Source organism: Dipodomys spectabilis, unplaced genomic scaffold (assembly GCF_019054845.1).
Source record: "Dipodomys spectabilis isolate Male_0828 unplaced genomic scaffold, ASM1905484v1 ptg000064l, whole genome shotgun sequence".
In the NCBI taxonomy this organism is placed as follows: domain Eukaryota; kingdom Metazoa; phylum Chordata; class Mammalia; order Rodentia; family Heteromyidae; genus Dipodomys; species Dipodomys spectabilis.
Window position 1 is genome coordinate 3,171,325 of NW_024870741.1, and position 15,353 is coordinate 3,186,677.

Below are 15,353 nucleotides of genomic sequence, written 5' to 3' on the forward strand. Positions count from 1 at the left end.
ATATACAAGATGGAAGGTACCAAAATCAAGACAGAGTTTGCTAGGGATAAACCAATAGAAAAGACAAATGAAATGAAATAATATCTAGATTCTCTACCGACATCAAGGTTGATATCTGAAAAAAAAATTTGCTGTTTCCATGTCATGGAGTTCATTTCAATTAGCATCATTTTGTAAGGTCAAATGTATATAACTCTGGAGCCAGCAATCCCACTCTTGGGCTTGTAGAAATGATCTCAAGCTAAAACACACTAAATATACAACTATATTTTTTGCAGCATTATTACTATAACTAAGATATGGAACCAATCAAGATGCCCCTCAATGGATGAATGGATCAAGAAAATGTTGTAATTTTATGCTTCTATCAGAAAGAATGATAGAATGATAGCCCCTTTCTTAAGAAAAGGGAAAGACTTGGAAAACAATCATATTATGTGAAGGAAGCCTTACTCAAAGAAAAATAGGTTCCAAGGTTTGCCTCATTTTTATTAATTAATATATGCTTAGGATAGTCCTGACAGACAGGTTTACTTTTTAAACTCTTAATATTCCCTTTTGTTCTCTCGCTCTTCCTATTTCATGCCAATTGTGTGTGTGTGTGTGTGTGTGTGTTTGTGTGTGTGTGTGTGTACACGCACAGTAATGAAACTTGATTCGGAGCCTCAAATTCTTGCTTGGTTTCTTCATTCATGACTGACTGAGTCTGTACTATTTCAACCAAGGTTTCACTCTGTCTTTAACAATTGAACATAAATATCTCATGGATTGCTACCCCAGCCATCTGTGAACCATGATCTTCCAATCTCAGCCTCGTGACTATATAAGAATAGGGATGAGGCACTGGCATCCAGCTTAATTGCCAAGTGTTTTTTTGCTTTGATTTGTTTTTGTTTTTTTTGTTGTTTTGTGCATTCAAAATCTGTAAGGAAAACAAATCGCTTATAACCAAGAATATTCACATAAAATGTGTGTTGTTTAAATATTACTTTATTAATGTTATCCTTTTACATCCACATTATGTGATTTGATTTTTTTTGAACTCTATCGTTGCAAATGGTCAAATCACATATATAATTTGAATCTTCTTTTCTTGGTTTTAGAGTGTGTTTCAAAACAGAATTTACCAAGGTTTAACTCTGCACTACAGAAGCATCACCTTTATGATTATTCAATGCCCTGTAAATCATAAGTTCATCACTTCTTGTGGCACCATATGAGCCTATAATACCTCCACATAGTTTAGACCTCAATGCCGTGCACTCTTCTGCCAAATATGCAAGGACATCCTTTGTAATTCTCCTTGGATTTTCACTGTTTTTCTCTCTACTCTCCCATGCTAAGTCCTGTGATGATCATGTTGATTTTCTCCGCTGTTACATTCATCATTGCATCTTGGGAACTACTGTTATGCACTACTGTACTTCTATCCAATCTCCTTGTTGTTCATCTTGTACCCCTCTCACCGCAGAGGGTCAGAGATTGAGGATATTTTCTTCACACTTTAGCTCAGACATCTATCTTTACTTTCTAGCAATACATTCATTGAATTCTTTCTGTAAAGTCTAATGCCTTGAAAATGATTACTGCATTTTCATGGCTTTGTTATTTGGCATTGGGGAAGTACATAGATCAGTAACTGTAACTTAGGTAAAAGAAGACTGAAATCATGCCTCCGTAGATGTTGTTCATTGGGTAATGTTTACTTCAAGGTCTTCCTGCCTGCTTCCTATTCACTGTTTATTTTTAAAGTAGCCTTTTCTTCTGGAAAGTATTTATGGGCCTAGTGTAGATCAATTCCTACTTTAATTAGTCATTAATTTTATTCCAACATCATTTTGCAGTTCCTTCTGAGTTTCTTCAGGGTCTGTATAGTAATGCTTCACATTCTTAGTTATGTTTTTAACATCGATGCATCCGATGATAAAAACACATTGCTTAAGTCACCATTTTGATGATTGAAAAGAAACCATGCTGCAATCTCACTATATCGCAATTTTCTGGTTTTAAATTCTTTTAGATTATAATTGATGCTGGAGAACGAACATTCTGTGTACAATTTTATATTTTCCTAATTATTTTTACTATACTTTCCAATATTGTATAATGTTAAAACATTACTACTTACTTAGTTTTAGGATTTCTAAAATGGGTAGAGTAAAAGTTCTATTCATTCACAATTTTAAGACAACATTGTCCATTATGACCAAGTGAGATATTTTAAACTTTTTATTTGTGGTCCTTATTGGTGGTGCTGGGGAATCAAGTTCTTAGCTTCATGTGTCTTAGTCTACTGTGTGCCTCTGAGCCTGATGTGACCTATGGTTTTATTTTCAATCAACTGGGATAAAGAAAAATTTCCCTAGGAAGGATTTAACACTTGGTTACTTTCTCCAGTATCTCTCACACACATAAAAGTAATATAATTCTACACTGACAGAAAATGGTGTTCTTATATTTTATTTATTAGTAGTAACTTTTTGTTTTTTGTAGCCCCACTCTTCACTATGTCTTGCCCATTTGCTATCCCTCCTTCCCATAAAACTTGACTAGATCAACTGGAAACCCACTTCTAGTCAACATCCTCCTTAAAAAGCTCAACCTTAAATAACCTACCCCCTGGTAGCAATGCTAAAAACTTTCAAAGGCCTGACTGCAACCAGACTCCTTCCTGAAAGCCCTCCTCTGCTTTAGGGAAATCCCTCTTCCACTCCACCCCTTCCTGGAATCCCTGCTCTGCACCACCAGAAACCAGGCCACATCCATATCTCCTTCTATGTCCCACCTTGCTGCAATAGAACTCCGCCTACACCAGGCTCCTCCCTCAAATCCCCACCTCGTCCACCATATGAGATCCGCCCCTAACTACTCTAGTCGCTCATAGTCGCATTGCTCCCATATCCTAGTACCTCCAAACTCTTCCCTTCCCTTTCATACCCCATCCCCAAAAAGCCTTCTCACTCCAGCCCCCCTGGTTTCATCAGAATCTCTGCCCATAACTAGCCTACTTGTAAGAGGCCTAATCTCTCAGACACAGCCCTGAAACTACCTCTTCCCACAAAGCCCATCATGCTATACCAAAAACCCTTCATCTCCCTATAACTGCCCTTGAAGCCCTGCTTTGCTTGGCCAGAAGCTTCTCACACAGCCCATTTCCTGCCTGGAAAGGCAGCACGGCTCCACCACAAGCCTCTCTACCTCCCACATCTACTCTCTCAATGCCCTGACTTGCTCTCCAGATAACCCCCACCTTGGCTCCTCCCTCAGTTCCACATCCTACTCCACCAGATACCCTGCCCACAATTATCCTACACCATTGTAGTTCTTACATTCCTTCTCAAAGCCCCTCCTCCAACTAGCCCCATGGCTCCAAACCATGCCCTGCTCCTGAAAAACTCCACTAGAAAACCCCCACCACACTATGCCATTTCTGGACACCCACATTGCTCCACTGGAAACCACTGTTCCAGTTGACCTCCTTCTGGAAGCCTAGAAAACCTCCCCCACACTCTCCCATCTCTCGATACCACCATTGCTTCACTGGAAACCACTGCATCAGTTGGCCTCCCTCTGGAAGCCTCACTAGACTCAACTTTAAATCCCAGTCCCTTCATGGTCCCTTTTGGAAGGTTGTTTTGCCCTGCTGGAAATCCTGTCCATAGTCCATGTCCTGCCTTACAACACTGAAATACCCATCCAACCTCACTCCTCTTTTCGAAGTGGTAACTGGCAACACCAGAAACCCCATCCTAACTAGTCTAGTGCACTGGATCTTATCACTGCTCTCACAAAGCCCTGGTCCTGAAAAACGCCTCCATACATTGTGACTACATCCTGCTCTGCTGGAAACCCTACCTCCACCCTAACACACTTCCCAAAGTCCTACCATTCTCCATGAGAAACCCTGCCCCTTACTAGCCTATGTCTTCTTAGTACCACCATGCCCTCTCAAATCCACACCCTGAAAAGCCACTCCCTCATAGCTCTGCATTCCTACTCCAGAATTCCCACCTTCTGTCAACCTCTTCCCTCCATTCCCTGCCCTGCCTTATGGAAAACCTCACCCTACATGTCCCACAAGGGCTCACAGTGTTCCACCAGATCCCCTCCTCTAAGTAACCTCCTCCTTTTTAGCCTTGTTCTTCCTTCTCAAAGCCTTGTCCCAAACAGCCTCCTCCCCAGTGACCCCACTTCTTCCAATGAAAACCTGTCCACCTGCCAGCCTCCATCCTAAATCCCACCTACTGCACAAGAGACCCCTCCTCTAACAAGTCTAGTCATTGCTGTTCCCTCCCTGATGTCTCAAAGCCCTACACAGACTGGCCTTTGCCCTCAAATCCCTGTCCTGTTCCACCATACAGGCTGTGCCAATACCAACTCCTCCCTTAAACCAGACAGAGCTCCACCAGAAACCCTATACCATCTCATCTATGAAGGTTTCATCTAGTAACTTTTATTACAAATGTGATTTTGAACATATCTGGGGAAATAGAAGTTCCAGCCTTCAGCTGGGCTCAGTTATAGAGAAGGATTTGTGCCTTTTTTTTTTTTTGACTTTTCAGCTAGTCCTGACAATGTAAAGTGCTTTAGTCTAAAACTGGATAAAAATCAGGCCAGTTTAATTTCAGGTGACTTCCTCCCCCCCCCCCCCAGCCTTCCTCCAACAGAAGGGATGCAAAAGACCAATTTTTGAAATGCCTTGCTAAATAAGCAAGCCCTGGGAAAATGAAGCTCAACAAAGTTACTTAGATTAAAATAAATAGTGTCTCAAAATTTTCTTTCAAAACTTTAAAATGTACATATAACTGATTTTGATTTTTGTGTGCTTAAAAATCTGAGTGTGTTTTGTATGTGCTTGTGAACATGTTCATGATAGAAATTGTCAGCATGCTGTAACAATTGGCTGAGTTTAAGTTTAAAGTTCCAAAGGTTATGAGATTTGATCATTACTAAAAAATTTTTAAAGCATTTTCACATTGTTTGAAATAGCTTTGTAAGGATTCTTTAACTTAAAAATTAGAAAATCTGGTATTTTAGAATGCATAAAGCTGTTTACACTGTAATCAAGATATCTGGCTTAACAAAAAGGAGAAATTTAGAAGCCAACAGAAGACCTATCGTTAGGAGTGAAGGATGAACAGGCAGAAGTGCAGTTCAGCTGGTCATGCATGGTGGAACAGGCCCTGGGAAGAGTCCACGCATCATGAATTAGGGCAAGCGGGCACAAACGCAGTTCAACTAAATCTAAAGAGTCGGATTGAGTGTGTGCCCATTCCACAGGAAGGGCCAAGTGGCCCATATTTATTCTGCCCCTTTTCCCTACAGATAGACACTGGAAACATGATGGTAAAAATGAGTGATGTGAAGATCTGATTAACATTGCTAAAACTGCCCCTTGGATGTGTTAAAATTAAAATTAAGAAGGCCTTAAGAAGAGGATCAAAAGTTTATTTGTATAATGTGGTTTGCTCTCTGATATTCTGCCATTGGATATGTTATTTTTAAGGCATAAAGGTGTTAAGTCTAGCTTCTTGGTACAGTGATGGTGATTCTAATTTTTGCATTGAGAAAAAAATGTTATTTGAGCTTAAAAGTTTTCATGTGTATCTGTTTAAAAACAAGCAGCCAAAAGGAAATGAGTGACACCTAGCCTCGAGAGTTTAAGGGGTTTTTCAAAATGCAACTAAAAACTAAAGTATAGAATATTAAAACAGAGATGAATAGGAGGCTTACAAATTAGGAATGGATTTCTGTATATAAAGTTTAAAAGTAAAATTGTTCTAAACATTTGCCTCAAAGTACAAAAAGGAAAAATTAGAATTACCAAAGTTATTGCTTAATTCCTATTTCAGTTTGGTCTCTTAGGTTTTTTTTTTTTTTTTTCCATAACAGTTCCCAGCAGATCCACAAAAAGGAGTGAGGATTCTTTTAAGTTTGTCAGATGTAACTTTGGCTCTTAATAAGTTTCAGGTGAGAATATGCTTAAAAGCTACTACTATGTTGACTGTCTTTTTGCTTTTAACTGGAGTAAAATGGCCTTTTATGAGACTCATTGATCTGAAAACTGGTTTGAATCCAGCCTAGGCAGATGAAGGTCTCTGTGAGAATGTCACCTCTACTCAGCCAGCAGAAGACAGAAAGAGCAAGCACACCTGCTTTAGGATTCAATGTGGCAGAGTGCTAACCTTGAGCTGTAGAGCTGAGGGACAGCACTCAGGCCCCAATTTCAAGTCCAGCAACCAACTAAGGGAATTGCCAATGAGGCATTGTTTCCAGTGTGGAGAAGACACTCCTTGGACGAAAGTAATGGAGGAGCATCCAGAGACCGTAAGCCACTGCTTAGAAGGCAGAAATAATGTCAGATCCTTGAGTCATTTGTGCATGGCCCTTCAAAAATTGGTCAGAGCCAGAAGGTCATGGGAAGATAGTTTGTAAGCATATCTATGACTGAAAGGGACATGAACTTGTCAGTCATCTGTGATATTAGTAAAAAGCTAAGGTTGCAAAATGTGGAGGATAGTTTAAATCCCAACCCTTGTATGTGCCAAAAGTTCTAATTGGCAGTAACTTTTGAGCTGACACCACCTACATGAAATTCATCTTCTCAGGAAAAGTTTGTAAACCTTTGAGTGTGTTTCTATTGATATCTGTCTGAAGGCCTGCATAGGTATCTCAGACATTGTTAGGATTACTAGAGATCACCTTCCAAAGCCATTCATAAAGATCCCTTTGCAAACCAGAAGACTAAAGAAGCTCCACTGCTGTAGCCAGAAAAATGGTCTGTGCATTTGTCAAAAGTTAAAATATTGTTCTTAACCTCTTTGTAAAATAGGCTAAGTTTATAGGTTCCTGGCTAGGTAGGATCAACACTCCTGAGTCAGCTTCAAGAAGTGACAGAAGATGAATATTTGCCCATCATCCCTTATTAAGAACAAGGGAAAATATTCACTTTTTAAAAAATGTGGCAAAATAGACAGAAGGAAAAGGCATGGGAAATAATAGTACAGGCCTGAGTCCTCTATATCTGCTTAGAAAATCCTAGCTTTATTAAAAGATCTATTTGTTTAAAAAGTTGTCATCTTGGTAAATTGTCCTGGGCTATTGTGTAAATTGTCTTAAAAACTAGTGGAGTCACAGCCTGCCAAACGTATGCAATGTATCCTTACCAGTCTATGTAGGAATTTGCAGTCCAGCACGAGATGTGACAGCCCCTTGGAGCCACTGAGAGACCCTGCTGTTGCTGCTGCACATCCTAATGGGTAAAGTTCAACAACAGCCTGACAGTTACCTGGAGGAAATCTACATCATCACTCAGATCACCTCCACCGTGGTAAATGTAGACTGCACTCCTGACTGATTCCATCACCTGAAAATGCTTCCCGGTTGAAAGCTGCTAAGATCCTGTGGGACATTCTCTTGGTAATATGCAGTAATTCTCTATACTCCCACAGTAGATATTGGAAACGAGGATATCACTGGCTTGCCTTAGCCTTTGGAGTCTAAAAGCCACACAAATACATTAGTTTTTATTCATCCTAACTTCAATTCAACTCATCTTTCTAAAAATAGTTTTTAGTTTCACTCATTATCTTGTCTTTCTTGTAAACCTAACCCTAACCCTCACCGTAATCATACTCTAATCTTAATATTATTAGCAGTTTTCTATTTCACATTCATCCTAATTCTAACTCTACTTGTTATTCGAAGATTTACTTTGTTTGACCCTAAATTTTCCGTTTCCCTAATGCTTACACTAAGCCTAGCTGGAACTAAAACCTAACTTTCACCCTAATGATAATCCAATTCTAATGTTTAAGAAAAATACTCTAGCTTTTAATTATTCTAATGAATACTCCAGTTTTCACTCTGGAAATGAGTTTCAGTTTGCCCTAATTTTCACAAATTTTCTGACTCTACCTCGAAAGTTATCTTGTTCCCTAACAGGAGTCATTATATTACTTGTCCTCACATTCTCTTACCAGGAAAAATACTGTAGTTTCCATTGATTCTGCCTTTTTCTGAACCACTGTATCTGAAAACAGTTTCAGATTTACTTACCATCTAGTCCATTACTTAACGCTAACTCTCAACCTAAACCTGTCTGGAAAACACTCATTAATCGTTACAAGAATGATCACTGAGAAATAAATATAATGATAACGTTCTAGTTACTATTCAGCCTCATATATTTGCTCCTACTTGTTAGTGAACACAATTTTATACTAAAAGCTTTATTATTCGTAACAATAAATATAATCAGAAGAAAATATTGACCCTAATCTTAATCCAAATTATATGACAATACTAACACTAACACAAGTACACTAGTTTTCACTCATCCTTCCAAACATAGGTTTAAATTTTTCCAATATCTTAGTCATTTTCTAACCCTAAACGTAATCTTTCTTAACTGGAACATTGAGAATAACCATTAGCCTAATTGTGAGTAGATTCTAATATTAATAGCAATACTCTAGTTTACATTCATTCTCATTCTTACCAGGCTTATATTAAAATTTACCTTCAATTAGACCCTCATTTTTTTTCTCCTTCACTCTAAGCCTAACCATGGCTGGAATCCTAACTAACCATTACCTTGACACTATCCTATCCCAATTCTAAAATTTATGAAAAATGCTCATTTTGTGCAATCCTAACTGAAATTCCATTGGTAATTCTTGAAATAAATTGTAGGTTTTCTGTAAACTCTACAGATTTTTCACTCTTAACTCTGAATGTATTTTGTTCCATAACAGGCATCATTATACCCATTGATCTCAAATCTTGATTTTATGAAATGCATTGTACTTCCATTATCCCAGCTTTTCCTGAATTCCTACAACCTAAAAAAAGGTTCAGCTTTACTTAATATTTAACATTTCTTTTTTTTTTTTTTCCTTTTTGTCGGTCGTGGGGCTTGCACTCTGGGCCAGGGCATAATCCCTGAGTTCTTTAGCCCAAGGTGTGCGTTTAACCAATTGAGCCACAGCACCGCTTTTATGTTTTATAGTGGTTAATTTGAGATAAAAGTCTCATGGACTTTCCTGCCTGGGCTACCTTTGAACTGCGATCCTCAGAAAATAGCTTCCTGAGTAGCTAGGATAATAGGCGCGAGCCACTACTTTAACCCATTTCTTTACTCTATCCTCAACTCCGGTTAACCAGAAACCTAATCCAAATCACATTCTGATTGAACACCAAATGGTTGATGTAAGGAAAATTGTCTAGATTCTATTCAATCACACATTTTTTTGGCTTCTAATTCTAATTGGAAAACTAAAATTCACCTTAAAGCTTATCCTTCCCTAACCCTAACAGGAAAAAAAAGTATCTCACACTTTAAACCAAATTATATCTGAATATTTAAAGTAACACAGACTGGTTTTCATTCATTCTTCTTAAAATATGTGGCAGTTTTACACAATGTCTTACAGATTTTTCTCATCCTGACCGCGTTCTAACTGGCACACCTTTCCTAACCCTAAGTCTACCTATAACCGAATCATCATGTTAGTAGCAAGCCACTTTTTTCATATTTATCCTAACTCTTGCTCAGCGTGTAGGTCTAACTTTTACTTGTATTTAGAACATAAATTTTTAACTGTTTTTCTATGTCCTGTCAGGTTTTATTTTTCATTATTTAAAAAATTTTTATTTTGTTGAAAAGATGCTTTAAAGAGGGATTAGTTACATATATAAAGTAAGGAATACGTTTCTTGTTGAGCATTGTTACCCCTTTCTTTCTTGTTCTCTCACTATCCCATCCCTCCCCACTTCTCATACCTTTCCCTTCCCATGGTATAAACTTCATTTTCAACATAGTGTCTTGTGAGTATCATTGTTGCAATGGGTCATCCTGTGATGAACCTAAATTTTCTATTTCTCTAATAATAATTCTAATTCTGTCAGAGATCCTAACCCTAATAATAATAATAATGATAGCTCAATTCAAAAGTTAACAAAAGATATTCAGGTTTTTATTTATTCTATTAATTCACTGTGCATCTTGAATTAACTTGCAGTTTAGCTTAAATCTTCCAAATTAGTTTATATGTGCATATATAAAGATGTAATTTTATGTGAAAAACAGAAGATCTTTGGAAGAAGGAGTAATAAGAAAGAAATAGAGGGAGTATAATCAAATACCGTTAAAGATTTTATGGAATTGTCACTTCTGACAATTAATATCTATTAACAAAATAACTAAAAATTAATAAAGAACACACTGCCTTCTAATGTTCTTTAAGAGAGCCATGATCTATCTTCTGAAAAAAAAAAACTCGTGTTAGATAAACTTTGTCCATGCATAATTTATATTGTTTGCCAATTATTTAACTTAATGAATAAAAATTTATCAAATAAGATTCCATGACAAAAAAATATAAAACAGTTACTTAGCAATTGTTTGAGAAAAAGTTATTGTCATGAGTTTTAAGAAACGGAATTGCTATTTCCCTGCAAAGCAATGACTTAGGTTTACTAATCTAGTATTTGTAGTAAGCTTAGAGAACATAATTGGCATGAAAAACAACTAACTGTACATCTTGTTTCTTGAATGAGTGATTTTTTAAACATTGTCTTTTATTCAAATAAATACTTAGGTTTACATTTCAAAGTAAGTTCAATTTTATCTCCTTTCAGAACAAGTACTTACCCTGCAATTAAATGTACTAGCATATTCAGGTATTTAGAAGCTAAATTTTCTATGTTTTATACGTAGCTCTACATATTCAGAATGACATGATTTTTTTATTCATAAATGTCTAACGTCAGATTTTTGCTTCATCAATATAAATTGTCTCATTAGGTTGTAGGGAAGGCTCCAGTAACCAGAGTGGTCAAAACCATTTCCTGAATTCTAAATTTTAAATCAAATCATTTTTAAGCTTTGATAATATCATTTATTGTCTCTTCAGAGCAATTAATCTAAAACAAATACTACTTTTAAACATTTCACTCATATTGTAAAGAATATTAACATAGGTCAAAAAAAGACTAATTATTCCAGACTCATCATATTTGGTGATCTTAGTGTGAAGAATGCAGAGAGTAGAAGGTTCTTACACTCAATAAATAGTTTTGATTAAATTAAGTCATATATCTGGATTTCTAATTTGGAGGTTAATCACATGGAAACAGGAAAAAAAGTACTTTGGAATCAACAGAAAAAGATATTTGTGCATGTACCACAGTTGCTTTATTTGTTTGTAGGTGAACACTGGACTTCGATTTCTATCTTAGCTGTTGTTGTGAATAATGTGAATAACAATGAATTACAGATATATTTATGAGTTACTCAGAGAGAAATAATCACACGATTGGTGGGACAGATCATATTACAACTTTGGATTTCTTTAGAAAACTGCATACTACTTTCTACAACGAGAACACTAACCTGTATTTTGACCAAGAGTGTCGAAAATTTCCTTTTCTCCACACTGTCGCCAGCCAACATTATTACATTTTGAGTTTTTTTAAAGGGCAGGTTTTTACTGTGTGCAGTACCCAAGACTGGCCTTAAACTCAAATCCTTTCACTCCAACCTCCAATCACTTGGAATTACCAGCCTTTACCTCCACACCTGGTTCCTTGGATATTGTTTATGAGTTATAATAGTTAAGAAGTAGTATCAAAGTAATTTTGAATTGCATTTCTCTAATGACTTCTGCTCACAAAGCATTAAGCTAGCACAAAAGTTGTATTAAATACAAATTTGTAAATCCACAGGCAATTTTCAGGGCTTTTTGGAAAACATGTCTATTCAGAACTTTTGTCCATTTTTAATCAAGTTTCTTGTTAATCTCATCTTTAATCTCTCTATAGAAAATCAATAATTAATTCAAGGTAGTAGAAAGGAAAAAAATTAAGCAGCTCCTAAAATTTTTAAATTTTTAATAACATGATATTGCTTAAATCATTTTCTGTAAACGCTTGAGACTATGTAACTCAATTTAGTTAGACCTTTTACAAGGCTATATATATTTTATTTATTTTACTTTGATTGTTCTTTCCAAAGCCTGTACGGCTAATTTCACTTGCTTTCTTTCAGTCTCATGTAGTACAGATTTCAAACTGAAGAATAAATGGAAGGAAGCAAACAAAAAATACAGTTCTCCTCATCTGATGATGCCTCTACAAGAATGAGGAACGTGTTCATCCTTCTAAGGACCTATGATAAAATATCAAAAAGACATTTTATTCTTCTAGGTCTTCCTTATCTTTGCTATGTAACTTAAATGATGTAAAACACAATATACTGCTCAGATACTTTTATGTTTTATCAAGTTTGCATATTTTTATATGGATTTCACCTCAGTCTACAACATTCCTTCATTGTTTTGTCTCTGATATTTTTACACTATCACGACATGAGATAACCAGTTTGATTTACAGCATGAGAAGTTATCCACCTGGCTTCCTTGGAAGCTGAGCATGGTCAATAGATATTACTTCTGGTTGCTAACACTACATGTAATGGTTTCTGTACTACTTATCATATTCTAATTAGTATTTAAAAAAGAATGCTGGCTAAACTCAAAGGTCATTCATAGGTTTATGTTAAGTGTTTCACAAGTTTTATTCTCTTACTTCTTAAGATAACATTTGGTATAATGCTAATGTTATTACCATTGTAGTGTTGGGAAAAATTGTAGTAAAAAACTGTAAGTGCATGGCCCAAAGATACACACAGTGAGGAAGGAAATGAGTCAAAGTTTCCAAAAGTCTTTCAGCAGTACCAAAAAGGTGGGTAAAATCTCTCCATTCTCTTATGCTCTCAATTCAATATTCATATTGTCCAAGAAATAATAGCATAGCAAATATTTCCCATGGTGATTGTTTTCTGTCACATTTTGTCTTCAACACAGACTGTGTTGGTGACATTAGGTTATCATGCACAGAGCTGAGCTTACAAATTGAGGTCTGAAGACAGCCAAATTTCTTCTGTCCCACAGTTCCAGTTTCTTTTTTAAAAAGTACTAAAACTTTTAAATATCATCACTTACTATCTTTTAACAATCCCCAAACGAATTAAATTGACATATAATCACTCCAAAGGCTTTCAAATTCGGTGATGATTAAACAGGCCCCCATGAAGTAAATTTTCTTTTACTTTTAAAATTGTTCTAAAAGCCTTGTGCTGGCTGGTCACACCTATAATCCTATCTACTCTGAATATTTGCTCAGGAGATTGAGATCTCTGGATAACACTTGGGAGCCAATCAGGGCCAAAAAAAAACTTCATGAAATTATTTTTCAAAATGTTTAATGAACTAGCAAAGAGCCAAGAATTGAGATGTAGCTTATATCGTAGCTCACCAATCTAGATAGGAAAGGCCTAGCAAGGCCTTGAAGCCCTGATTTAAATTCTGAGCATTCCAATATACATGCATGGTGTTCTCATGCACGTGCGTGTATGCTTGTGCGCTGCCGCACTCACACACACACACATTTATTCAAATTACCTTCATATCAGTGTTCTGAATTAATTTCTTTGTTAACAATATTATATGTGTAAAATAGAGGAAATAAACTCTTCCATCTAAGAACATTTTTATATGTTTTTTATGGTAATAATACTGTGCAGAGGGGTCACATTTACATGAACATGGAAACTAGTAAGTTTCCTAACAAGCATTGTTACCTCCTCCTTTATATTTCCCCTACCATCCCTTCCCTCCCACCTCCACAAGTACACTCCCCTCCCCCTTCCTTCCTCCGCCTAAATTGTAAAGTTCATTTTTCAACATAATGTCTTGTGCATCTCATTGTTACAATGGGTCAACCTGTATCGCTATTTGAGCATTTTTTTCCCTTCCCCTCCCCAAATTAGAGAAGCATACATACAAGATGTAAGTGTACCAACTTCAAATACAGAGAAAACAGGGGTTATAGTGTGGGGAGAAACGTACAAAAAACAAAAAAAAAATGACATCCCACATTATAAGTACGTTAGAAACAATAGCAAGAATCAAAAAACCACTTGTGTCCCTCTCTTGGGGTTCAATTTCTTTAACATCATCTTATCTAGTTATATGCACATATCTTTTGAACTTTTCTGCTTATCCCAGACATACATTCGTTATTGAAAATAAGGGAAATCATGGGACCTATATTTCTTTGGACTTGGCTTACTTCACTCAATAAATTTTTTTCCAAGTCTTTCCATTTCCTAACAAATTGGGCGATGTCATTCTTTCTGATGGAGGCAAAGAATTCCATTGTGTATATATAACACATTTTCTTGAGCCATTCATCTAATGGGGGCATCTGTGTTGGTTCCATATCTTAGCTATCGTAAATAATGTTGCAATAACCATAGTTGTGCTTGTAGTTTTAGTATGGTCCTTTTTATGATCATTTGGATAAATCCCCAAAAGTAGGATTACTGTGTTATAGGGGAGTTTTATGTGGAGTCTTCTGAGGCACCTCCATACTGCTTTCCAAAGTAGTTGAACAAGTTTACACTCCCACCAAGAATGCAGTACGGTTCCCTTGTGGCCACATACGTTTCAGCATCTGTTGCTGTAAAATTATGGAACGCTCCAAGACTTTGCATGTCATCCTTGCGCAGGGTGCATGCTAATCTTCTCTGTATCGTTCCAATGTTAGTGTATGTGATGCTAAATTGAGCACAGAACAGTTTTTATATATAAAGTATAATTTTTAATTGATTTTATTAAGCTAGGCAATTCAACAAAAAGTAAGTTCAAAAGAATTGTTGTGAAATTATAGAATCATGTATTTCTTTCATAAGCACACATTTAAGAATAAAATCAAGATATACATGCCAAAAACAAAATAATTCCAGATATTTGTAGTTCAAGAGATGTGTAGGAGGAGAAATTCAATTATTCTATACAAGGCACCTGTCAAAATGAACATTGCAGCAAGTGTTAAGGTTTGTTAAAAGTTTTAATGTTTTAAATATGCTTAATTTTGGGATTTTGCTTATATATGCCAAAAATAGGACTGTTTGGCAGGTATAAAACTTTTCTGTAAAGTATTTAAGATTTATGATAGCAGACATTAAGTACTTAGTATGTACATTTCAGAGTTTATGGAAACTTTATTAATGAGAAGTTGCAAAGTCTTTGTGTAAAGGAGCAGAGTGAAGAGTTACGACTTTAACTACACAGTTTCTGTTAAAACTTTAGTGATTCCTTACTTTATTTGTTAGCAAGGAATAAATGATGATATAAGCCATAATGTACACATGTATGTTATTATTCACACACATACATATTCTCATGTATACATGCACTCATGGAGAAAGACACATAATTACAGCCAACACAAGTTTCACCAGTTGTTGAATATGCCTTAAAAGGAATAATTGGAACAATATATGGTGA

The 15,353-nt window shown here is 36.1% G+C and overlaps 1 non-coding gene across 1 annotated transcript; it reads right to left on the bottom strand.

Moving 5' to 3' along the window:
• Positions 1–14,527: 14,527 nt before the first annotated feature.
• On the bottom strand, positions 14,528–14,634 carry LOC122108720. The gene has a single exon (XR_006147616.1). It is a non-coding gene; the product is annotated as a U6 spliceosomal RNA (small nuclear RNA).
• Positions 14,635–15,353: the final 719 nt, after the last annotated feature.